This window comes from Columba livia, chromosome 13, assembly GCF_036013475.1.
Source record: "Columba livia isolate bColLiv1 breed racing homer chromosome 13, bColLiv1.pat.W.v2, whole genome shotgun sequence".
Classification (NCBI taxonomy): domain Eukaryota; kingdom Metazoa; phylum Chordata; class Aves; order Columbiformes; family Columbidae; genus Columba; species Columba livia.
In genome coordinates, this window is record NC_088614.1 from 17,366,027 (window position 1) to 17,393,412 (window position 27,386).

A 27,386-nucleotide genomic window follows, 5' to 3' on the forward strand; every position below is an offset into this window, starting at 1 on the left:
AGAACTAGCTACTCAATTAACTGCAGAGTCTAGTAATATTTTACCTTACAGTGTGGAGTTTGTTGGAAGTTGAATATGAACATTATAAACCCTGCACTTATCCTGAGTTATTTAATAAAAAGGAATTGATATTTTTGTTATTATTGCTCTTGTTTTGCAAAAAAGTTCTGACAGGATTATGACTCTCTTTTTTTTGAAAAGAATTACTTTGTTGCATCCCCAAATAAATTATTTAGCTTCTCGAGGGGTGTGGGATTTTAAGAGGTGTCTCAGCCTTTCATGTTAATATTCTTTGGTGATTCCCATGGCAGCCCGCTTGTTCTAAAGCAACTAATTCTCCTTATTAGATGTTTAATTATGAATTCCCCTGCTTTATAAAACACCCAAAATGTTGTGGGTAGTCCTCACCACTAGGGAGTCTTATATTCGTATCTGGTTCTAATTTTCTCTCCTTATAATGTGAGCTGTGAAACCTGCTTAACCAAATAGCAACACTTTTCAGACTTCTGTGTGTGACTGTGCATCAATGTTCCCCTCTGGAGATGGAGATATTGTATTCTTGGTGCTCAGATGAATGAGATCAGCTTCACATTTGGTATTACGGTTGTGTAATATGCTTATTGCCAGTTCAGTCCTGAATCTAGGTTGAACTTGTAGCAGAATTCCTGTGATTTCAGTGGAAAAGTTAGGCACCTAGGCTCTTGGAGGATATTGTAAGAAACTGTACCTGGAGTGTTTTTTGGCCCAATATAATGTTCCTGTAAGAACCACACTTTGAAAACCTTGACTTTCCAACTTGTATGGCTACTTCTGTGAGGTGATCCTTTTCTCTGACAGGAGGAGGAGAAACAACCCTGAATACTGTGTAGCGGGTACTGAAAATAGTTATCATAGTGGAAGTCTCTCACCAGCTCCTCACTATTGAACATCAGACAAAAAGGCTCCCAAAAGGAGCCTACAGCTGATCTTTTTAACAGACAAGGATAAGACACATCTCATGAGTTTATCTTTGAAGGTGAATCCTTACTGAACCACAGTTATGCTGCTAAATTTAGCAAGTGTGCACTAAAAACATTTAGGTAGTCAGTACGATTAGGGTTTTCTGCTGGGTTTGCACAAATTTAGGTTCTTCAGTGCAAAGAGCTATCTCAACTGATAAGAAAAAAGGAGGATAGTACTGTGTATCTACTGCGATGATCTGAAAATGGCATTATTTCAATTATAAAAGAAAGACCTTTTTTCTTCTGTTTTTAAGGGAAAAGACATGGAAGAAGAGTCGGAAGCCAATGGGGGAACAGAGACAGTAAAACAGCCAAGCAATGCAACGTGAGTGGTGAGGAAGGTAAGATGTTTGAGGAAATGTTTATTTTGTTCCCGTTTGGAGTTGAATTGTGCTGAATTGGTGTGGCCTACATACTCTGAAACAAAAGTACTGCTTCATGTGGAAGTAGTCCCTAATTTGTTCTAGCATCATTGCTCAAACTCTGACAAGACGCTTCTTGTTTTAATAATAAATGCATGATTAATGTACTTGTTTTGGTTATTAACTAATCACAAAAACATGCTGAAGCAGACTAGTTTCACCATTTGTTATGGAGATTTGAGTACCTTGCTCTGAGGTTGCTGTTAAAAACAGGAAATCAGAGCTAATGTCTTCACCCATCTATCAGTATTATCTTGGGCTGTGGTATTGTGAACAAATCATGTTTTGGCTCAGTGCAATAGTTTTGTAAAGCAGACTTTTCTCTTTGATTAAATTAGCACTACTTTCGGCCTTTTGAAGCTTTCTATAGTTCTTGCTTGTGTTGGAGAATTTAGCCATTTTGTTATTGTCCCAAAAGTGACTGCAGTGTAGCGGTTAGAAATACCACGTCAACTTGAGTCCCAGTAACAAGGTGGGCACATCAGCAAGAAGCTGATTTTTCCCATGCTTATTTAACATATAAGGAAGGTAAATGACTTGCCAATTCCTTTGTGTTACTGGTACCCAACTGCATTTGATTAAAGTCGGTTCCGGGCCTGTCCTCTCACAAGGGTGGTAGGTCAGTTCATGCTACTAATTCCCAGCTGTGTTTGTAATTGTTGCTGTGCATTTGAGAGCATTGTTATACAAACAGTGAAAACATAGCATGGAAGAGATTTTTAGAGGTCAGCACACTTTTATTATTTTAGATAATAGATATTGCTTATGGTGGCTGACATGATGATAAGTAAACTAAATCTAAACCGGCTTTTTATTGCTTAGAGTGCAGTTTATTCAAGAAGAAACAATTTTTTTCAATCAAGATTTTTTTAGAGGCGTTATTGACAATTAATTGTACTGAAAAATATTAAACTGAAACATAACATAATAAAAGTAGCAGGGTTATAAAAATATCTGCTTTGCTATAAACAGATGCAGCTTCTTGGAAAGTTCAAAGGCCAAAATTAGTTACGAGAATAAAATATTACAAAGTTTTGATTAGCCACTGAGAAACCACGACCTGGCCTCAGCTGGCTTTAAAAAGTGCAATATAAGAGATTCATGGAGGAAGCAAAAGAGCAAGAAAATGAAATTCCAGGAATTGCTGCTGTAGGAAGGGGTTTAAGCAATTTGTAGATAGCAGTGTATCCCTCTCAAGATTCAGAGCCATGTGATTAAGGTAGTTTGTAATTGTCTGAGAAGATATTTCTTCTAGTCACTTCATTTGTACTCTGCTAAACCATTGCTGCTGGAAGTCACTGCAATATTTCCAAATTTTGAGCCCATTTAAATGATCCCCCCACCCTGTGGTTGTAGGTTTTTTGTCCCTTGCCGTTCTTCTCTCTCAAACTAATCCAAGGCACCTGCTAATAATACTTAGTCCTGCTTTGCTGGTGACTGTATAGCCTCCAATGTAGCAACTACTTTTAAACTATAGAGCAGATTTTATTATCTTGTCATTGGGAATGGCACAATGCTTCTTACTGGGAGAAAAACTGCGGCGCCTACTCCGACAGGCATCACGTTCCTCTGTATTTTAAGCTAATGAAATAAACTATCTTTCTTTTATTATAAAGCATATTTCTGCATCACATTGAACCTTCAGTTATTCTACTTTTATTAATCTAATTGGCATATAAGTTTTAGACCACACATAATCTTTACAGGAATTTGATTTGTGCTACGCTACATTGTCAAACAAACAAAGAAAAACCCCACACAAACTCCAAGGAAAACACACCAAAAAAATCCCGCATTGAAAAACCCCAAACCAACCCAAAAAAAAACCCCCAAGCACAATGTGGGGTAGGTTAACATTATCTGGATTTCATGTTAAATGAGCTCTTAAGGGCAAACGTTAGTGAATGCATTGGTCAAAACCCACTGGTGTTGCTTGTGTAGCGTTGGGTGCACTGGCTTGGTTCCAGTGCTTAAGTGATGGTGGTGCGGTAAAGCCAGTTACTGAAATATGAGTAATTTGCCACTCTTCTGCTTCTTGGTCATGTGATCAGGCAAAACACATTATAATTTATGAGTAATAATCTTAATTGCAAGCTATATGTAATTGGTATGGTTCAAGTATCTGCTGTTAATTGTTGTCTGCTATCAGAGTCTTGACTTTTCTGAACAGCCATAGAATTTGCTTTTAATTACAGAGTTACTTGCTGCCATAAATGTCCACAAGTGATTTATAAAACACAGAATGCCATACCAGCTTTTTGACAGTTTTTTCTATGCAAGTCCTTCAGCAATCTGGGGAAAATAACTGCAGTAAAACCAAAGCAGCACTATTGTCAAAGTATCATAATCAGAGCTATAGTTACACCACAGTTTCTGTAAAAGGGGTTTCTTTATTTGGCAAAAAAACTTGTGGTAAGAATGGGGATGGTGATGCCATAACAAATTAATTAGGAAATACATGGGTTTTGACTTTTAACTCTGCTGACCCAAGATAACCAGTAGGACTGACAAGTTGTAAATGTCATGAGTGAAATACAATTCTGCTTGCTGGTGGGGTAGTTTTGGTGTGTTTGCTTGTTTTTTAATTTACCTGAACCTGTGTTCAGCAAAGACAAGAGGTTGTTGTTAGCAGCAGGTTTAGTGTCACTGATGGCGAAGCGCGCTGCAGCTTGCGGTTGTAAGGGTACATAAAGCACTGGCTGTGTTCCACAGCATGCATGGGTAAGCTGCAGACAACAGGAAAAACTCCCTCTTGCAGCATAAATGTTGCATGAAAGTTGATTAACCAGTTTTATGTTGTTATCCAAGCCTGAAATCCATCTGGACTAAAATTATAAAAATGAAAACCGAGATATTCAGCAGCAAAATAGTGAAACTAGATTAGAAAAAGCAGAGGTTTAGACATTTAAGTTCCTAGCAAGATGACCAGTTGTTTGCTCTGTATGGTGCCTTGCTCAGTTTTTTGTGGGATAACTGTTACCTATGGAATTGAGATAATTACTGTTAAAAGAAGGGATATATCTGAGTGGACACGTATGGAGTGTGGTAGAATCCTTGCATGTTCTGGGCTTGTATGTGTGTGCTCATCTGGAGAACTGTGGACTCTTTAACATTCACTTTGAAATTTGAATAGACCTGAATTTCTGATATCTATATTCTGCCATTTGTGACGTTCCTAAAAACGTGCCCTGTTCGTGAGTCAAGTTTGGCACAAACTTTTTCATGTGTTGTGCCAGTGTGTTTGAATTTAAGCCTTGGTATCCAGTGACTTTATGGATCAATGTGATGGTAATTAAATATTTCAGACATTTATGGTATTCGTAATATGGCTATTTTGGAAACAAATAATTGAAGATAAATTCAATATTCCAAATTCTGATTTTGGAAGGTGTGCATGTTGCTGAGGCAGCAGGTACGCCTCCATGAGTGAATTTTGTGTGTTTTCTCATTACATAAACATGAAATTAGAGGAGTTTTGCTCACATGGGGCCTTATGGGTTGCAAAATGGGCTCAATAGGAATCTTTCCACTGGATCAGATGTAGTCGTGCTGATTTGATCGATGTTTGCTCCGTTCTGCTAACTGTCCTTGCAGAGTTTTATCGCTAATCCATGTGGCCGTGGCTGTGTGGAGAAGCAAAGTGGTTCGGGAAAGGCAGGATCTCACTCCGTGGGACGGGTTCCAAGGCATGTGTGATGCGTGTGGCGGATCATGGGGAGCCGTTCACCCGTCCTCTGCTGTTATAAGACTCCTCATCCCAATGAAGGACTCCTGTTTATTACATCAAAGTCTTACATAACACTTCCATGCAGGTTAAGTCTACAGCACAAAATCACTTAGTTTCTAAAGAAAAATGATTTTCTGTTCCCAAATGGCTACTGTCTTAACTATCCTTGTGCTTATCAGCTGCTTCTCCCCCTCTTACTTCTTTTAAATAGCATGGCTGCCTCTTCCATCAGTCAAGTATGATTAACCCTAAATTCAGGGGGGAATCTCTGCTCACCACTGCCTGTATTGTAGCCAGTCCACTCCATTCTGATGCTTGGCACAAAACCCATGGGAAATTCCCTATTTTAAATGAGTATCCTATATTTTAATATAATTCTCATAATCCTGAATCAGTATTAGCAGAATCTGCACTTACCTCCACTTATTGCTGAACTACGTGATAAATAATGTGCTCTTGTTTTCTTTTGAGACTCTGAAATTAAGCCTATTTATGTAAGATTTTAAAGTAATTATAGGTGTATAATTTTGCAACGTATGAAAACAAAATCTCTCCTAACCAGGGCTTGTGGAGAATTCAAGCCAACATGAGCCACTATAGGAATTTCAGTTGAATAGAGGTTGGTCTAAAAATATGTAAATGTCTGTTTTTATCCTTGCCTTGTAAAGAAATATTATGAATATGGGTAATTAATCCAAGTGTATGCTGGGAACTTGAAACACTAGGTACTTTTAAAAATGAAATGATTGACACAGTTGCACAGATCAGATGATTTAGTTAAAGACAAGATCTCGCTTGTAGCGATGGTAATTCTAACAGAGGTCATGGTAGATACTACACATTTCAAGGACAGGAGTTGCGTGTGTTGAGACACAACATTTCATTTACTGTTATTAATTAGGGCTTGAACAAATATAATGTGTCTATAATGCCTGCATTTTTGTTTTGCTAATTCATTGCTTTTATTAAAAGTTAAAAATTATACTCCTTTTAAAAGTTGTGTTTATTGAGAATAAACCAGGAATCTTGTTTTAGTCTGTTTATTGAAATAATGCTGAATTTCTTTTTGGAAGGAGAGCTGGTAAAAAAGAAATCCTCGTACAAGGAACATGAGTGGAGGATGTTTATAGATTGCCTTATAATTTTCAGGAGGACCGAGAGGTAAAATTATATAGCCTAGAGAGACAACATTTGCAGCAGGGAAATTCTAATTCAGGTCTTAACGACAAGGCAGCTGATGGTAGCTGTTGTACACAGAATAACGCCATGTGACTGTAGTGATACAAATTTTATTTCAGGAGCACTTAAGAAGCACATGCTAATGTTTTGTAAGGGAGAATGGTTTTAAAATGTCCTTTGAAATGAGAATCTATGCAATTGTTCAAAAAAGAACGTGTGTTAGCAGCATTTCTTAATTCATATCTCGTCAAGGGCAAATGAGACAATACTTCTACTCTATAAAGACAAGATACAGATGGCTGGAAAGAAATTCAAATAAACAAGGTGCTCTAGGTCTGGCTGTCATTGCATCCTGCGGCGATCTCCTGTATCCTTCCTCTCCTCTGCTGCCTTGGAATGCAGGTACGTCGTGTTGCACAGACCATTTAATCCGCTACAGTGGTTGTCAAATACTAAGGATGTAGCATTCATTTGCAGAATATAAACAAATATGTTTCCATTTTGAGATTCAAATGAGCACAGAAGTATTTTGCTGTTTCTTTGTGCAGGATGAGCTTGTAAAAATTAGTCCTTTAAGATCCTAATTGTTCAAGAGCCAGAATTCAAATAGAAGGATATCATATGTTGGTTCAATCCCGCTTTTCATAGAGGATGTTTGGCACTACAAGTGCTGCTGTATTTGCAATTAAATTGCTATCTTTTGAGGGTGGATTCTTCTACAAATGAGGCTGTATCCGAGGACCATAACATCAAGAATGTACATAGGAGTCTGCTGGCAGAACTGCAGAACATATTCCTGTCATTTATGAGTATGAGGAAGTACCTTTGGGTTGCATGAGCTGAGTTATCATTTCAGAGAATAAAATTAGGAAAGTGGTGGACATGAGTTTGAGAAGTAAGTCCACATCAGTATAACACCAGGAGGAGGATAAACAGCATGATTGTCTTGGGTCATATGTTGAAGAAAAATACCTGCAGTGGTGGCCTTCCAGCAGAAACAGGAATCACAATTATCATCCAGGCTTTCTCAGCTGATGTGCATATATACAGAGGAACTGAATGTTCCTTACATTTTGTGACCTTTTTTTGCTAGTTGCTCAGTTCATTCTCTGTATAAGTAGTTTGAACTCTGAAAACAAATTCAGCCCACCCCACCCCCCCAAGAAAAACCACAAAACCAACCAAACAAAAAAATAAACCAACCACAACCCAAACTCAAAAGGCCCAGCAACATTTTGGAACGGTATGTTGGAAAAGAAAGTTGAAGTGAAATTAAGCCCTTGAGTTTTTTATGTCTTTGCAATTCCTTGGTTTTCATTGTTTTCTTCTGAGGGTGCATTCTGGGATGCAGACAGGTTCAAGACTTCAAATTTATGGTAGCATTTAGGTGCAAGTCTAAGACTTATATTAAAATAAACTGATTTATTTTACTAATGATGCTACTGTTGGTACTTGGCTTAGTTTTATATTCTGGTATGGCCATTTCTTAAGGGTTTTTAACAGTAGGATGAACAAAAATGAATTTACTGATGAAATTATATCGATTTCTACTGTGGATGGGTAGAAGCTTAGTGCTGGACTTCTGTGAATAAACTTAACAGCAAATGTGATATGTGACAGTGGGTGAGGAGGACAGGTGTTTGTATTACTGTGTGGTGCTTTAGACGCTGCCATTTGATGGTTAGTGCTGGACATCAACATTGCTGGATTATTTTTATTTGTGAGCTTATCACAGTGATTGCATTGCTTGATTGCATTGCTTCCAGTGATCTTTCCTCTTTATTTATGGAGAATATCTTAATTGCAGTGATGCTGTCATAAGAAGTATTGTTAGACCAACTTAGCTTTTATTCATCATTGTATTCTTTCATGGACGGATCGTTTTCCTTCCTCCTTCAGCTTCCCACGTTTATACAGATCATAGGAGAGATATCTGTATGAAATGATATTTAGTGATTGCACTCTTAACATACATGTCTGTCAAGGCTACTGGAATATTGATGATGATCCCCTTATTTAATAGTGATTATAATTGATTTCTCATAACTTTTAATGCCAGGCAATGATTAGAGAATGAGCTATGGCCAGCTCTTTCTCATAGTGAGAGTTTATCAGGCAGTGTAAGATTTGAGTCAAACTGGAGGGTTTTTTCACTATGAAAGCCCTTATGAATATTAAAAAAGAAAAGTAAAGCATGATTATTTTAAATGACTGTACTGACAAAACATTTAGTAATGAATGCTATTGTTTGTATTATTGTATTATCTCCAAATGCCAGACTAGGCTAACAAAGTAGAAACCTTGCAGTCTGGCTCCTCTTTGGCATGATATTTTCTTATTATTTTATAGTTTCCTTACTCTTAGTAGGGCCAGACTCATCACTGATCAGATGCTCTTCTCTCCAATGAGAGGACACTCAAGAGAGTAATGAGAACATCAGAAAGGCCGGGCTAACCATGCTGGGGACTTTGTCCCAAGCGACTTTGGAGCACTTTGATATATTCTCACTTCTGGAGTGATGGGCATTGGCAGGTTAAGATGCTTGTCGGCATTGGTGCAGTCGGAGAAAAAGAAATATCTTTGGATATCCCTTCCTCCGATGACAATTATTCAGCAGTACATAGTACAAAGTAGACACGGTCTTGATTTGCTTTGTTCTTGTTCCTTGGGTCTTGCAGGCAGTCATAGGCATAATTTTTTCTCCCAGTGCAGATACAAAGCCTTGATGGAGCTGGAAATTCTGCCAGTATTCCAGATTCTGAGCTGGCAGTGTGAAGCAGTCTCCTGCAAATTAGATAATGAATGGGGAATCAAGCATTTGAAGAATGATCAAAAAGCATAGAAAAAATGCAGAGCAGCAGGAAACACATAGAATTGTGTCCTATTCTCTTTCCCCATCACTTTCTGCTACCTCCAATCCAGCTTACTAGGATTTCTTTGCTTTTTTATTACTTTTTTCCTTTGTTTTTCTTGGCTAAATCTAGTTTTCTGGCTTGTTTCAATTCTGCCTTCTGTAGTCTGGTGCTGATCACTATTCCTTCCTTCTCACAGTCAGTTCTTATTGGTATTCTGATGCCACCTTCCCACAGCAAGATCTGCTTGACATGGTTATTTACAGCAGACTTTCACTTGTAAACATACAAAATTTAATTGTTTTTCTTGTTTACTATGCTGCCTTTGGAACAGTAATGCTGTCTGGCTTTCAAGCCTAATGCCACGGTGAATCTGACAATATAAATGAGAAGGAATGGTATAAAATCTGAGGGGTTTTGTTCAAAATACAATATGCATTTGTAAAACTTTGAAGTGAAAGAGGTTTCTTTTATAATGTAAAGTCTTAAGAAATAGTAATATAATTCTCTTCCTATTTTTTTTTGAGAAGGTGAGTGTGGGGAGAGCTCTGCAGCATAGAGAACAAACTCAGGATTTATGCATTAAAAATTCATTGGCGGTGTGTTGAGGAATCAGTAAGGTGCTTCTTTCAGGTTCACTTTCCTACTTCCTTTCTTCACAGACGATGTGTGTGGTGGAGAGCAGCGCTGTCTGAACCACCGGCTGCAGCACGGTTCTGGTGGGTGACTGGCTGGGTTATGAAGAGCAGGCCTTTAAATTGATACTTATATTTTTATATAATCATAGCCGGTTTAATTTTTGGTCTCCTCCCGCGTTGCCCGTTTGCCCTCTCTCTCTGTTTGCCGGTGTGGTGCTTTCTGCAGCGTTGCCACACTGTGGGCTCAAAGATGGCAAAGCTGTCACCAGCAAGGAGTCCAGAACTGGCCGTTTCAGCTTCAAAAGAGAGCAGTCCATAGCCCATCTGTCAAGACAGCGATTTGTTGAACACAGCATATGTAAGATCTTGGTCACCCACGCTATAATAATCTAAAAAATTACTGTGTCAATGAGCAGTGTACTGTGTCAGATGAGCAGGGTCTGCAGTGGTCTGCTTGCTGCAGTTCAAGCACATCCAGAGATCTGAGAACTTTTATTACACAATGAATACTGATCTCTTTTAATTATCCAGTTGCTGCTCAGTTTGCTCATTTTTTAAACTTTATTAAATACATGAATATGCATAGACATGAAACAAAAAGAAAAAAGTCATTATTCGGTACTTTTCATACACATACAAGCATGTTTCGTCACAAAATCATCACCTTTATCATGTCCTCGTTTTCTATACATGGATTTTTCTGTATGCTTTTTCAGTATTGGAGACTTGACAATAAGGTAGATAATCTGCGCAATTGAAAGCAAGGTTTGGGCGTAGCAGTTTTCTGCTTGGATTTTTTGTTGGGTGCTATGTTTTTCTTGTTCTCTTTTGATCGCTGTGGTTTTGTTGTTAGTTTGGGCTTGTGTGTGTGAAAATACAAGTTTTCAAGGCTCAGCTGTAAGAAAAAAGGCATAATTTAATGTGTTTGGAAATAATTTACCAGCACATGCGTATCAAGGTGAACAGCAGGACGAAGAACAAAAAGCAGAGTCTGCAGAGGAGTGTGGTGCGTCGCTTCCTTGAATTTGCAGAAGGGCTCAGTGGCAAGTTCATTATTAGGATGAATTTATGGAATCCTGAAGTTGTTCAAGGCGGTGAACAAACTGAAATAAGAGTTGAATTTAGTCTGGATCTTCCTATAGTTCTTACTTTGAGCTATTTCTTCTGTGAAGCTGTAGATAGGAATAACAAGCTGCTAGAGGGAAGGACAAACCTTCATCACTGTTACTGTGTCCTTAATTTGGACATGTCTGTATCTGAGACTATTATGTTGCGAGAGTTGTTTCTCCTTCTTGAGGAAAGTAGTTTTTCCTTTAAATATAAAAGGAAATTAAAACTAAGAGAGCACAGTGTTGCATTGCTTAAAAATAACTTCTAGATAAGGTCTGTTGCCCCTCATCCAAGTGAATTATTGGGATCATGTTTTTGTCTTCGGTGCATGGAGAGGATGCTGTGGAGAAAACTGTAGGACAGTCAGGCAAAAGGAAATCAGAGGCTGATATGAAATGATGTGATGAGTTTAAGCAGGAAGATGTTACTGAAGGTCTATGAAGGTTGCAGAATCAGGCTCTTTATTTGATCTTCGTATCAATTATAGTTACCCTGTCTAAATAAAGGCCATAGTAATATTATTTTGATCATTTGTTCACTCACTGCTTAATAAAATCATTTTCTATTTTATTAGCATTCTGTCTGGTAAACAGACAGAAGACTCTGAGCTGTCTTTATAAATCAGATTTTCCTTTTCATTCTCCTTAATAGCTATGTCTGTGGTAGTTTGTATGGTCATATTTGTGATGCTGCTTTCTCTTTCATTTTGGGTAAAATTCTGGAATGCTTGTGTGGACAAACACTCTCAGAATCCCACATGAGACTTTTCTGCAGGGACATTGCAAGATTTGACTGCAGAGGATGAAATAATAAGAGCAGTAAAGCCATTGTCATACAAAATTATTGTTTGACAAAATTAACGAGAAGGTCAGATAAATGTACTCAAAATGCTTGGAGAATAAATTGATCAAAGGATGGCTTAAAGGATGACAGTTTTTGCTTCTTAGTATAAAACTCCTTAGAAACACATATCCATCCCTGATTTCACAACAGGATTCTTTTCCTGCACCCTAGGAGGTAGGAATTGAATCACCAGTTTGACACAGGGTGCAGATTAGGCAGAAAGTAGACAGGGAGCTGTGGAAAATTTTGAAGCTAAAATTGGTTTGAAGGACAATATTGCTTTTGCTATTTCCAGCCGGTACCGACCCTTTGAGGACAAGTTCCAGGGAACACGTGGGGACAAACTGCCTCTGTACCCAGAGCTTGAATGTTCCTATAGACAGAGTTAAGAGATTATTTCTGCTGTACATTTTGAATTTCCAGCTACCTGCACGATGAAGAAGTCATTGCTTTAAAGCCTTTCCCCACTGCCATGCATTGGAGGTTAGTTTGGTCCCTGCTCTTTACAGCCTGTTTTTTTCAGCCCCTGACATGCTCTACATTAATGTTCCAATATTAGAAAGCTTTTTCCTTGGATACCTGGTGCACCTTTCAGAAGGGCTCAAGTTGTATATAAGTATTTGTATATACGCATGCGTCTCAGGCAAGATTTTATTCTGATTCAGAGAAACAGATTCATTTCTAGAGGAAGCTGCGGTGGAGGGGGCAACCAGTGGAAAAATGGGGTTTGCTGTTAGAAATCTATCTTCAGTGTTAAATTATTGAACAGATAACACTACTTGATAATAAATACATCTTAGGAGCTTAGTGCTTCTGGGGATTTTAGGAAGGTTGAGAGTCAGGTTCATGATAGAACACAAATACAAGACTTATGAGCTTCCACTGCCTCACTTTCATTAACATGTGGTGTTTGTATTATATGGCAAATTCTTGAGATGGTGCTACAAGCTGAAATATGTGACATTTGCATTTGCACTCCATATACACTCTAAAGCTATGCTTAATGCTGTTATAAATTGTGGTCTGCTTTTGAGAAGCCCTTTAATGTAGCCAGAAAACTTGTCACTAATATTCAGCAGATAACATTGTAAAAAGGAAAGAAGCTTCTTAGTACAAACCAGTACGTGGATTTGATTTTGCAAGCAGCTTTCATACACATGTGTATTTCTTATTCATTAACTTTATTGGGACTACTTTTCCAGTAAGAATTTGATGATGTACGTTTGTGTGCAGATTGAACATATATACATGAGATTTTTTTTTGTTCTTGGACACATACCCTAAGAAAAAAGCAAAATAAATGTTTTGACCAATATTCTTAATAATTTTTCGAAATAGTCTTCCTTCAGTAGAGAAGTAAAGGAATTTACACACTACTGAATATTTGCATAGAAAAAGTTAACATTAAAAAGCATCTAGATAATAAGTAATATTCACACCATCCTGTGAGCATCTAGTTCAGTGAATATTAGGTGGCTGGAAAACAAGATTTCTGATAAGTTCTAAGTTGTTTTATTCTACATCCAGATAAAGTCAGCCTTTAATTTTATTTGTCTGTCAGTGAAAAGACAGATAGTAAAAGCCACAGAAAGTCAATAAGCCCACTGATTGAGACGTACATTTCAAGTGTTAGACGTGCTGATTCTCCATTCTGCCAGGAAGCATGGTCGTATCATCGCACAACTGCTGGGTTGCTGCTTATTTTGGGCTTTGACTTTTGACTAGGAATTCCCTTTGAGCCTGAAGAATTTTACAGATAGAACAGTGTCCATAAATACATTTCCGTCATAGCTTTTTTTAAAAAAAATTGATTTTCCTGATTCTAACCAGCTGCAGTTGAAAATGGTTTATCAGAAGGTTCCTGAGCAATTCCATTTAATGGGACTTCTTAAAGGGCAGGGAGTGGGGAGGGGTGGGGGAATTAACAGCTGTTTGGGTGGTGGGGAAAAAAAGAGGTTTTTCTTCCAATCAGCTATGAACTAACTGATGGATTGTCTTTATTACTGTACATTATAGCGTCATAAAATCCAGTCTAAAATGCAAATTAAGTGGTTTAGTTGATGAGTAAATAAAACAATTGTACGTACAGCGAGACCACACCTGGAATATTGTGTCCAGTTGTGGCCCCTCAGTTCCAGCAGGACAGGGAACTGCTGGAGAGAGTCCAGCGCAGGACAACAAAGATGCTGGAGGGAGTGGAGCATCTCCCGTGTGAGGAAAGGCTGAGGGAGCTGGGGCTCTGGAGCTGGACAAGAGGAGACTGAGGGGTGACTCATTAATGTTTACAGATATCTAAAGGGTGAGTGTCAGGAGGATGGAGCCAGGCTCTTCTCAGTGACAACCAGTGATAGGACCAGGGGTAATGGGTTCAAACTGGAACACAAGAGGTTCCACTTAAATTTGAGAAGAAACTTCTTCTCAGTGAGGGTGGCAGAGCCTGGCCCAGGCTGCCCAGGGAGGTTGTGGAGTCTCCTTCTGTGCAGACATTCCAACCCGCCTGGACACCTTCCTGTGTAACCTCATCTGGGTGTTCCTGCTCCATGGGGGGATTGCACTGGATGAGCTTTCCAGGGCCCTTCCAATCCCTGACATTCTGGGATTCTGTGAAGGGTTGAGAATTTGTATATGTTATAAGCCAGAACAGTGAACATTGGACATCCTTCTCCAAATGTAACACACTTCATCATCTGTCACAGTTTATGTTAACCTACACGCTTTAAATGCCAGATACAAGAGTAGTTTAGAGATACTTAGTCATAATTGTATCCAGGTTTTGTTCGTTAAGGTCCTTTAAACACCACAACAAAACCCAACAACAAAAAAATCTCCTTGGAAGCAACGTCATTAGAAAATGAAACAATACTGTTAGTTTCTTTGTGAAGCTTGTTCATGTGAAAATAAATGAACAAAAAAAAAAGGCCTTGAAGTCATTTTAAGGTTACAAGCATTTTAGTTTTCTTTTGAGTGTATTTTGAGTTATGTCAGGGAAGTTAGCCACCTAAAATCAGGAAAACTTACCGTGCCAGACAAACCTGAGAGATAACGCATTCTGTAACCCCCCAATTTCACCTTGCATGCATAAGCTAATACAGGATAATGCAGCTCAGATGGAAAGAAATTACAATTCTCTGAGCCTTGAGGACTGATAGCGTCATCTAACCTATAGGTCAGGTGCAGCATAAGTTACTGCAAGATGAGCTGCCTAGGAAGAGGTCGGACAAGGGAAGTTGTCTCTGCTTTTTTGGTCATAGACCTCTGTGTTGCCACCTGCCTCTGTAAGGGTTCTTATCTGCACCAGCTGTCTTGGTTGTTCTGTAATAGCCTTTTAGGACCTTGGTCTGAAAATACTGAGTTCACTTAGGCCACAGAAGAGCAGTTGGTAAGCCCTGTTGGTCACTCTTGATCTGGGTTTGATCAGAGGTTGCTTTCAAAAGTGAATGGCTCTGCAATGCCATGGAACCCCTTTGGGTGTGCTGTGTGCTCTTTGCTCTGTACTGCAATGGGTTCAGGTAAGAGCCCTGAAACTGGGGTGAGTAGAATGCTTCCTCAGTCCTAAGCAGAGTGTTGTGTTATGGCTGTCGTGCTATAATGCAGTTTATGGAAAACTTGAACATTTACTTTGTTTACTCAGTCTGACACCTAATTAATAGTGCACTTCATATGAGTTTGTGTTGTTCTTCATCAGCATTCAATAAATTTTTAAAGTCAAGTCTTTCCTAATTGGCAGTAATGAGCCAGTAAAACTTATATTGGATTAAGAAGAGAGGGAAACCCACAAGAGCTCCCTGTGCAGCTTAATCAGTAAAATTCTAGTCACAAAACTCCATTGTTTCAGCTGAGATAACTGGCACTGCCTCACAGACTGCCTTGGGTGCTAAATCTGATTGATTTTGTTTCCTTCGTGTCATGCCCAACAGTTATACACTCTGTAACACTTTAACTAATCATGTACCAGAGAAGAAATCATACACACTTTCAAAACAGCAAGTGATGTAATCTTTCGGGTAACTCAACCAATTAACTGAGTTATCAGGCTTTCTTTTTATGAAGGTGAACTGTCAGTGTCTGCTTATGTTTGGAAATGTATTGGAAAAGCACAGACTTTTAAACTTATGAACCAGTGAGAGACTTTGATCTTTCATACTTATCCAAATGATTCCTGGGTTTGACAGTGCAAGATTTAAAGCTGAGGTGCATTTCATAACAGATCTTTACTTGATACCAATTGTCAAAGTCCCATTAGTTTCTATGGACTATGGTGATTTACATCAGCTGAGGATCTGCTGCAGATGACCTAAGATCCCCGGGTGAAGAAAGGCACTGGGGGATGGAGTGGGGAGGAAAAAAACATTAATAGCTAAACAGTTTTGAAGTGGGTAACTTTGGGTAAATTCTGCTTTCTGCAGTCCCAGAAGATCCCAAATGTCATGACTTCACTCCCATGAGTGAAGTAAGGAGCATTTGGCCTTATGTTACTTTGGAAAAGTACTACATCTGTCTAATGTAAAGGCTTCACAAGTGAGAGGCAAGCCATCTTCCCCATCACACCGCCTTTCTGTACCATAGTTAAATACAAGGCAAAACCCTCACATTAAAGAAAGCTTGAGACTTCACCCTGTAACTTTAGCTCAACGTCATTTACAAAGCAGGCATTAGTAATGTAACGTGCTTCACATGAAGTTTTTCACAGCGACTTGGTTGGGTTTTGGTTTTCTGCCCAGGAATCTGTTTGTCTGCCCGGGCAGTTCATGAGCATCCTCTGAAGCTCTGTGCTGTGGGGCAGCTGGGATTTAGCTCCAGTGCAGGGTTCGCAGACCTGGTAACAAGAAGGAGGAACGACTGGAGCATCCTGCTGCACTGTTGTACCAACTGAAACAATGACCCGAGATTTAGTATTCATGTCTAGTGGGAGCTGTTGAATAGCACACGGTAAAGTTATATGTGGGTTCATATTGGGAAATCTAGGTTAATTAAGCGAAAAAAAAAAAAACCACAACCCCAAACAGTACAAACTTAGTTTTATGGAATCTCTTGATATTTGAAATGTTCATGACATTTATTCTTAAGGTTCCAGAAGCCTGATTGTGATTAACTCCAGAGTTAGCTTTATTTTATAAAAATAATACATTTGTGATAGGAAGCTTGAATCAATATTGACTCAGAGGAAGGTGCCACTTAGAGGAAATATTTACCTTTTTACCTGCAGGTTTAAAATACCTAATTTGGGAGTTCTTTCTGTTGCAATTTAAAGGGCTTCAAGTTGAACTGTGTGAGTATTCCTTGTGTGAATCACCAACAGTACTTCTTGCACTGTTAGTACTTTAAAGTAGGTGTTTTATCTCTGTAATTCCAGAACTTTATAGTATGTGGCACATGGTAGAACCACCATCTTAGGAGTGTGCTTTGGTTTTTTCAGTGGTGGTTGGATACTGTAGGTATAGCATATATTTCAGTCAATTGGTGTATGTAATGTGTAGGCAAAGAAATGTCAGTTTTGTCCTTCCCTCATGGGTCAAGCAATATTGGCAAGGTATTTCTTTTTGTAGTCTATAAATACTCCCTAATCTATATGTCCTGTTTACGTCATTGTGCTTGTGTCACCTTTACTTTCCAACGTGAGTTCATGCATGCTATATATAGTGTTTGCAAGGCGGGGAGTAAAAGTGCTAAATGTGGCAAGAGCAAAGGTATTTTTAAATGCTGTCAATATAGGTAGCATTGACTTCTGAAGATTATGAAAACAAGGAGTTTTCAGCAGAGAAATACAAAAACAAACCAACCAATCCAATTTATGCCAGTTCTAAGTCAACTTTTAGTTCTTTAAATGCAGGCTTCTACTACTACTGCTGAATGTTTGTAGAGATGATCATAATGGTAATATCAAACTGGTAAAAGACATTCTGTTTCTGGCAGAAATAGTTTACCTGTTGTGGAAGGTATATTGGGAAGCATATCCGTGCATCGTCTTGGTTATGGGTAGTTTATTAATGGATTTCACCTGTACAAGGTAATAAAGTTGAAATCTCATGTAAGAGGATGTCCAAAGCCTATGTACCAGTATGGCTCCAGCACCATAAAACGGAGCAGACTTTCCCTAAAGTTTGCAAAGATCTAAGCATGATAATGAAGTAACTTATTTTTATTCATCATTGGAATTTTTAAGTGCAGTTATTCTGGGGACATTTTCTACAAGGCTTTCAGGAATTGAAGTTATTATTGTAGCTTTAAGTGTGATCAGGATTTTGGAGTATAGAAGGTTGTTCTTGCCAATATAATTAAATAAGGAATAGTATTAGTGAAGTTAAACACAGTGATATCTAACCCTTTGGCAGGTAATAGGCATGTCTGTATTAGGGATGTAGAGTCCACCCTTCCTAGACGTGTGTGCCACATGACCCGTGTATAGATTTCCCACTCATACGGGTTTATTTTTCCACTCATGCCAGACATGGCAACTGTACCTCCTGTCAAGAAAATGGTCCGTAAAGTTCAGTCTTGTCAGATGGTTCATTGTGTCTGTGTACGTGGTGACAACTGGTGCTTGTGGTTGCCAGACATGTGCTTCTGGTCACGTGAATAAGTAGCCCAGATGCTTTTGGGAGCTATTAGAAACAAAGGAGTTTTAACTCGCCCATCTGAATTTTGTGTTTTTCAAGTCCTGCTGGTGTAACCCATTCTAGTTACAAAGATAACAATTCACTTTAAAAAAACCAGAACAGAACAATTCAGAATGCATAAGGAAAGAGGGTAATCCTTTTCATAAATGCTTAAACTTTGTAGATCTAATAAATTCCTTACATTGTTGGAAAAATAAAGGTAATATTGTGCAAGAAATGTCTTAATTGTACCTGTTATTATAGAAATGCCATGGCTTTATATGGCTTCCATTGTAGAATACAGAGTTGTGTGTGTTTCAAACCTGGAGCTCCTATTCTGCAGAAATTCTGGTGTTTCACTTGTTTTTTTTTTCTTATTATTTTGAATTGGAACAAGAAAATAAATATCGCTCATATCTATTCATGCCAGCCTTATTGAAGTATTTCTTTCCGATAAGGTTGGCGTAAGGTTGAAATATTGTGTTCTGTTCCTATAAATGTTGACTAATTTCATAATAAATACGATAAAAACACATAATCTGCCTGACCTCCGAGAGGAGAGGGACTAGCCAGCCGGGCAGAGGACATGCTGGGCAGGCAGGCTGCCGCGTTCTGCCAGCCGCGCTGCCGGCCAGCGGCCAAGCCGGTCTGCCAGCCCTCCAGCCGGCCTGCCTGCTTTCCATCACAAGTTTTAGTGGAATAAACATTCCCATAGAAGGTTTTGATCCAGAAAATCAGCAGTTTCTGATGGAAGATTGTTCATCAGAAGTGTTTTAGTCTGCTCTATTAAGAACATAAGTCTCTGAAATTGTTAGTCTTGAATAGAAGTGTTGCCAAACAATTGAATGTAATAGCCTTTGCTGCCTGGAAGGCTCATTCACTTTGTCTCTGTAATAGCTCTTGGTTTTCTTTTAACATCCCCTGGAAAGGAGTAAAAGTTAATTAAAGTGGGTATTTTTCTGTGTTTGCAGTCTGTTGCCATTGAAACAAGCATGGAAAGAGTTCAATGTAACCGAGTTCAGAGTTAGCCGAACTTAAAGGTGTCAAGAAAATAGCTGTATTTTCCAGTCTGAACTGTCATCCTCATTAGTTTGGAAGATGAAAAAATATTGCACATCTCTTAAAAATAAGTTGTAATATTGTTTCATTGATAGCCCTCACATTTTCGGTTGCAATTTTTACAAGGCTATCAGACTAATTAAAATTTTGTTTAGCTCTGGATATAGCTCCCTCTGTTAGAACCCTTCCAAGTTTACATGAGTGCAAAAGAAGTGTCACTCTGAATCAGGAAGTATCACTTTTTAGGATACATCCAAACAGATGTGCCAGATGGTGTAAAACTCAGTTCCTGAATATTTAGCTTTGAAGAGATGATGTTTTTGCAAGTATTAGCCTTTGTGTCCTACCCAAGGTCTGGCCCTGCGATCCCTTGAAGTTGTGCTGGAAGCCTTAAATTACAGACAAATGACATGTGTGATAAAGGCTGTATTGGATGTAGCTGAGATATGCAAGATGTATCCACAGGCATCTGGAAGCTGCTCTTTCGTACTCTCAGTTCTGGGGCTGTAATGGAGCACAAATTGGGTGCTTCACCATGGCCTAGTGTCAAACCACAAGCTCAGGCATCCTTCTGCTTACCAGTGGCTTCTGCCTGTCATTGAATCACCAACTTGCTGCCAAAATCTCTTTTGTTTTCTTGTAATTTCTTTTTCTTCTCGGTCTTCATTTGTGCCATTGTGGTGCCATTTGTTTTCTGGATGGGAAAGATCCATTTTTGACCACTTGCCAAATTTACACTCATTGAAAATTCTTTCATGTGGAGGAAATGTGCATAAGAATAAACCAGATTTTTGTCTAATTAATAGAACTGATTTAACAGTACTGAAGACTGGACTCACATCACTATGCCGGGTTATGATAATTTTTTCTGTCGTGACCTTTCCTGTTATGCGTCACATTTGGAGAACAGGCCTACAAAGAGCAGTAATAATACTTGCGAGGGAGATAGTGAAAATATATACCAGTATGATCTTTGTGTTACACTGTTGTAGATGTTCATGTTTAAATGCTATTATTCTGAAATTTCGATTAGGACATCAGCTACAAAAGATCTTATTCTTAAAACCATATGACAGATTTTGAGTGTAGAAAACAACTTAACAGACTTTAATGCCATGACAGAGCACTCTATTAAACAAGGAACCCTCTTTCCCCTCATTACATATTCCTCTCTTTCACACACTTTGATGTGTGTCTTTGATTAGGTGTCACAAAAATATAGATTACTTCATTTTGGTGTAAAAAATTTCAATAGTTTTCAGAGAACAAAATGCCCTTAGCTGCTCAGCATATCTGAGATTGAAAAGGACTTTAATCACACCTGGTTTTCACAGTAAAAACATCTCACTGCCTTTCCTTCAATATGTCCTCTGACTAATCACATTGTGAGAGGTTTGGCTTGGAAAGAAAGGGGTAATTAATGGGAGCTCAAACTCCTCAGTAATAAACCATAGTACACAGTGCCTTGTGTCAATCCAGCAGAGCAGAAGAGCCGAGGAGGATGAAGGTCAATATGTTTGTACCATAAGAATGACCAGTCATCTGGGCGCAGGATACGGGAGGCCACTGAAGAGAGCAGGTGTGTGGGGCAGACTGCTTTATAGGACTAAACTCTTTATCTTTTCTAATGTCTCAGATTTGCCGTGGAAAATTTCAGCACAGCGTTCTTCTAACTTGACCTAAAGATTTGGGTATTTGACAGGAGACAATTATTGTTCAAGTTACATAAACAGTAAGTTGTTTATACAGTCTCCAAGGGGCTCTGAAGGAGTATCTGCTAGCTTTAAAATGATTAGATGTATTGGTAAAAAAGACAGAATCACCAGTATCTAAAAGCTCTTGTTTTTCCCCAGAATGTCAGCTCCCAAATTGTACATGAAATATATGGTTATATAACTGAAAACTCTTTGGAAGTAAAGATTTCAGCATAATAAAGAGCCTCTTTATAACAGTAGAGGTGATGGACTAGATATTTCATGACTTCTTATTATGTTGTTGGATTGGCTTATTTTTACCAGACTTTGACAGTTACCCAAGTTCTACTTTGCCTTCTTTGTTTCCCCCTTTTTTAGGTTGCTGTTGGGTCAAAATGAAAAAGTTAAGAAAAATAAGCCAAAAAGGCCTACAAGCTTTTCCATGGGGATTTTTTTAGGAGGTTGTATTTACACAAAGAAGCATATGTTAAGACTCTTTTCTTACACATGATTTTATTTAATTTTGGAGGGACAATTGAATGGAAATGGCAGGAACTATTTAGCTCTATGGTTCAAATGTTGAGGCAGAAGGAGGAGGTGGGAATTACGCATTCTTCCTTCAGGAAGCCAGCTGCCTGCTGTTAGATGTAGGAACTTTCAGAAGGAAGATGTATTGACATTTCAATTATTACACAGTTGTGCTCTTTTAATGTACCAAACAGCAGATATTATTTATAAAACTTCTAATGGAAATAACTGTAGCCACTTTATTATTTCAATGAGCTCTTAAAGTGTTGTTGATGAGTAGTGTGATGTTTCTTCATAATAATGCCATTGAAAATTACTGCTTTTGTGTATATTTTTGTGAGGATGCATTTGTTTGATGTTGTTACAGTCGTTTAACATTTTTAAGAAGTTAGTGTAGGAACACTAGCTAATGGGAAAGTTTTAAGCCTTATTGACATAAGAATTAAATCTTTAACTTGAATCCACTTTGTTCAGCTTCCATACAATTAAAATAAAATTAATAATAAAAATAATTATGATTCCTATCATATGAAGAATTATTATTAATTTTTTAATTTTTTGAGATCTGGCATTGTTGAGGTCAAGTGAGCAAGTTTATTCTTGATAGTGGGAGCTGAGAAAAACCTATCAGTAGTATCTTCTCTTGGGAGGAACAGACCAACAAAGCACGAATGCAAGAAGAAGGAGAATCACAAAGTTAAAGATCTAAATTTGTAGCTAAAGGAGGTGTTTAAAAATTCTTGGAGCTTTTGAGTTCAGGATCAGTGTTTGCTTGTTTGTATATTCCTCTGTGTGTATCTCTGTTTATCTACATGCATATTAGTTGTACAAGCTTCCATAGGGTCTACCTCTTCTTTTGAGATGTTTAGCAGATCTAAGACTCTGATGAACTAATGAGTATCAGTTTATGGAGTAAATGTCCCCTTATATTTAGTGCAAACATTTGTACTCTAGGTTAGGACAATTTTGAAATGAAGAATGCTTGAAAAAGCTCAAAAGTAGCATCAAATAAGGCATTTTCAGTCTTTTGGGCTGTAACAGAGGATTAGCAAAATTAAACATCACGTGTGTAGGTTACTATTCCTACTTTGTAGACCATGTAGTGCAAAGACTATCAGGTGCATGGAAAAATTCAAGGTGAGAGAAGTTAAAAATAAAGTTGGCTTATATTTGATTCCCAGACTGTTGTGCGAAGAAGTTTCTCTAGAAAAGTGAATTTCAATCCAATCTCTTGAGATAATCCCCAAGGCTACAGTTTAGCACCAACTTGAGTTACTTGATATTGTAAATTTGGAATAGATCCCAAACAAAGGATTATCCACTAATATCCTTTTCTGTTGCGATGCACACAGAGTGATCAGACCACATGTAGAGGATGGCGTGTTTCCAGAACACCCTTCCCTCACCAAAGCTTTATAACTGACTTTTCCTCATTTTTAAGTTCCACATTGCTGAGTGTTTAAATGTACCAAAATCCTGTTTAATACTTTCTGGGCATGGCCTCAAACACCAAACTGCCCTTTTGTATGTAAATTAGAGAAAAAAATTAACATCAAGAAAGCAAATAATTGCACCCATTATGCTCTTATAATTTACCCCTTATCATAATTATGTCTTAGATAAACATAGTCTTCAATGGAAGTTATTAAAGTTAGAAATTAATAAGAACTGCAAGGAAAGAAAAGCAGAATGCTGGCCTGCTACTTTGTCATTGAGTAGAATATAAGTAACTTGGGTGTTACCCAGAATTACCTGGACAGCATGAAAACAGCAACTAGAAGTAAGATCAATATTAAGAACAAGATTTAGCTATGTCAAGTAGGCATAAAGCTACCATCTCTTCTAGGGGCTTTCTAAAGACTCTTAACAGAACTTAGTTGTCTCCATGTAAATGTGTTTTAAAAGTAAAGGATGGTTGATTGTGTGGATATCTTGTTGGAAGTGAAAGAAGAGGTAAAGAAAAACATGCCTCTTTACTTTTGAAATAAAACATGAAAACAAACTTTGGTTTAGAGATAGTTGTGCAGAGTTGTACAGAATTGAATGTGTTGTGGAAACCAGTCAATCAACAGTTGATGAAATACATTTTAGTTCTTTAGTATCTTCAATCCAGGCTTCTGTAAATTGTACAGGGCTTGTGTCCCAGCCTGAATGTTGTGCACTCACCCAGAGTAGTGAATAGGCTACTATTCTCTAAATTATTATCCTGCTTTAATCATATGGTTCTGTCAGATCTGTCTTAAGGTTTCCAATATGAAAGTGTGACTTTGAAGTACATAAACTGCTGCTGTCTAGTCATAGAAAAGAACACAAAAAGACTTTTATGTCTAAATCCCGATTTGAATGTGGCTTTGATAAAATGTATATAAAATCCTAGTAATACTAGGTATTAGTCTGAAAAAAATCTCTAAATAAAGTATTAATATCTACTCACTAACAAAGTATCGTTGCTATTTTCTGTGCTTGTTTCTTTTGTGTATATTTATTAATATTGCATATCAAAGCAATGCTGAGCTTCACATAGCTTTGTAGAAAACAGTGAGAGATGTTTATTTCTGCTTTATAGTTGAGGTTAAAAACTTGCAGACAAAAGCAGCTCATTGCTTCTCTTTGGCTTCACCTCGGTGTATTCTCATGCATTAAGCAATTCTTACAAAATGTGACTTTGATTAACAAGTCTAGAGGACGACACAGCTACATTCTAGGTACTACAAATTATGCAGAGAAGTAGTGAAGCAAAGTCCAAGCTGAAATTGTTTGTTCTAAAAAGTTCCGCACTGCCCTCAGTCTACTTACAGCACAAAATGTCTTGCTAAACTTTAGTTTGCAGCTTATCTAAGAACCAGCATCCTTCACGCAGTGCAGCACACCAGGATCAAATTTGCTCTCACTGGTGATCCCCTTGCATTGTCTCTTCCCCTGTGGATTTTTTCTATTTACACCTCATGGCAACTTTTTCCTTTTCCTCCTTCTCAATTGCATTTCTTATTTGATGACTGGTACACTGAATTGGCACCACCAGGCTTGATCAAATCACCGTGTTTAATCAAAAAAATTGTTACTTTTCCCACCTGAATTCCCTCCCCCCCCGCCTCACCAAACTTGTTTCAAACAAAAGCTTTGTTTGACTTGCCAAATAAATAGAAAAATTTGCAAGGAATAAATGACTGAGATTGCCTGGTTGGTGAAACTTAGTTAATTAACGTAATTGAAATGGCACTCATTGCTAATGAGACAAAAATAGGCAAACAAATAAATTATTTCCATTAAATGTCATTTTAAAATCATTAGCAGAACATCAGCACTTAGTTCAGTGACCATATTTGGCCTCTAGTAGGCTGTGATGAGCTTTAACAAGTGGGACTTTCTGGTGTGTAAGTGAAATTAGAAAATGCAGCTTTCTAGCAATGTAACGTGGTCTTTTATAAATCTCTTGTAAGCTCTGACAGCAAAAGAGTGGAAAAATAAATCTGAAGTTGTGTACACTGGCCTTTGGAATAAAAGGGTTCCGCTGTACAGCCACAGGAGAGTGAGTATTTATGGAACATATTTAAAAAAAAAAGCCATGTTTATCAAAAAATGAGACAAATATGTATGTTATTTTGCAAAGATACCTTTTATCTCTATGGGAAAAATACTTATATGGATGCACGTGTGTGAATTTGTCTCTTCTGGAGAAGTGAAATCTAATTATATTGAAATTAATAGAATTCAAAAACATCAGCTGAAAACAGCTATAGCAGAACAGGTGCTCTGCATTTGGAGTTTGAAGTCGAATTTCTGTACTACTCAATCATATCTGTTTAGAGATGAAAGCTTAAAATTAGCACTCTGGAGTGTGAATCATTAGGCAAGTTCTACAGAGAAGATTGACATGTGAAGGGGCTAGAGGATTCAGCCTAAGTTTCTTTAATTTCCTAGTAGAGAGCAAATACAGGCACTGAATGGTGGGAGGCCTTGCCAGGAATAGAACAAATAAAATGTATGTTCTTCCAATTTCATTGAAATGGCTCTTCTATACAGAACATGGGTTCTTCACTTAAATGAACTTTACATGCAGGTAAACTGCTTGATTTCCTCAAAATGTTAAACCATTTTGTCAGAAGACATTAAAAGCATAAAGTTACTAAGTTTTATTACATTGTGGTTGCAAACTGAGGGTTTTTTTTTCATATTTGTCATCAAAAGCTGGAATTGTCTACTGGACAGAAAAGAGCATTTTAAGAGAGCTTAATTTATCCTTAGTGAGCTCATTCCGGGCTATAAAATTTAAGCTACTTGCTATTTATTTTCGAGTGATCAGTCTCAACTCCTATAGTAAGAGGGGAAAACAAACAAACAAACAAACCGGTCCATCTTTCACCACAGCGTCCATGGCCAAGCAAATGAAGTGGTTTCTAGTCTTGGTGGTGTCACCACAGTTGTTTTGCTAGCAGCTGCTGAATATTTAATCTTATTCCTAAGATCTTTTGTCTTCATGAAACATTATCCCGGGGTTGTGGGCAGCCTAACGTAAGAGTCACGAGAATAATATCTCCTTTATTTTCTTATTCATTTTGCTTTTTTTTTCTACTTGGGAGATGGATTGATGGTAAGGACAGCTAACTTGGTTAGACTGACCTTGACCTCGCCTCGTGCATGTCCCCCACACACCCTGCCAGAGCCCCCGCAACAGCCTCTGGTCACCGCGTTGTGTCCTTACTCGTTGATGGTTGAAGTGATACCAGCGACGTCTCTTGTATCACAATGCAAATGCAGTTTGGCACTGAAGCATAATGAAAACCTGTTGAAACTAAATGTTGTCAAGACTTGTGAAGCCAAAGAACGTGTCTTCAATGGTGTTTGCCGAGCTCAGAGAGGCAAACTGAAGTGGAGGGTTGTAGAAGGTGGCACATTATTCCTCATTCTTTCCCTTGCATAAACCATGAAGGTTAAAGTTTGTTATTTCTTTTTTTTAATAGGCAATTACTACAGCTCTCTAATGGATTAGCATCCTTTGAAAGCTTAGGTCTCTGATGAGAGATGCCTGTATCTAGCTACCTGTAGCTAAAGTCATTGTATTGTTTAATTTGTTACCACTGTGCTGTAAAGCAGGCTTTAGTGCATCCAGCTGAGGGCATCATTTGCTAAATCTATATTTGCAATCTACGTATTTCTTCTGATAGGGCTATTTTTCTTTGTTAAGAAAAAGATTGTAAACCTTTAACAGAGGCAGAGTTTGTTGTTCACACAGCATGTCTCCAAGAAATTAACGGGACTGTTCCTGAAAGCTGTTGAGATGCACTTGTGTTATAGGATCTGTCTGTGGGTACATGTTACGTGGCAAAGCTCCCTTCAAAATGCCTCTGTCCATTGAAATCCTCTCTGTAGTGAAGAATCTCAGGCAAGTGTGTCACATAGAAAAGACCCCAGAGCCTTGGTGTTGTGTAGAATGAGAGCCTGGGTCTGTCAGGAATGCGTGTGATTTTGTCCTCTGTGAGCAAAGGCAGGCAGGTACCCATCTTGTCTTGCAAGCAAAATCACCGTTATGATGGAAAATTAAAGTTCTCCTTTCTGACTACAACCTGATGTTTCTGCACTAGACAAAACCCAACACATTTCTTGGACCGTTTTGCCAAGTTGATGACTTACCAGAACAAAAAACAATAATTTATTCTAAAGAAGTGATTTCTCATTTTGCATAAAGCTTTTCTCATTTACTGTAAGTAAAAGTGATAAAAGTTTGATCAATTTCTGT

General features: G+C 38.1%; 1 protein-coding gene across 1 annotated transcript in view; it reads left to right on the forward strand.

Moving 5' to 3' along the window:
- Window positions 1–1,254: 1,254 nt before the first annotated feature.
- CDH11 (cadherin 11) overlaps window positions 1,255–27,386 on the forward strand; it is a 354,337-nt gene continuing 328,205 nt past the window's right edge. The window contains exon 1 of the mRNA XM_065028464.1: window positions 1,255–1,342. The gene's annotated coding sequence lies outside the window, so the exon portion shown is untranslated. The remainder of the gene's footprint in view (window positions 1,343–27,386) is intronic.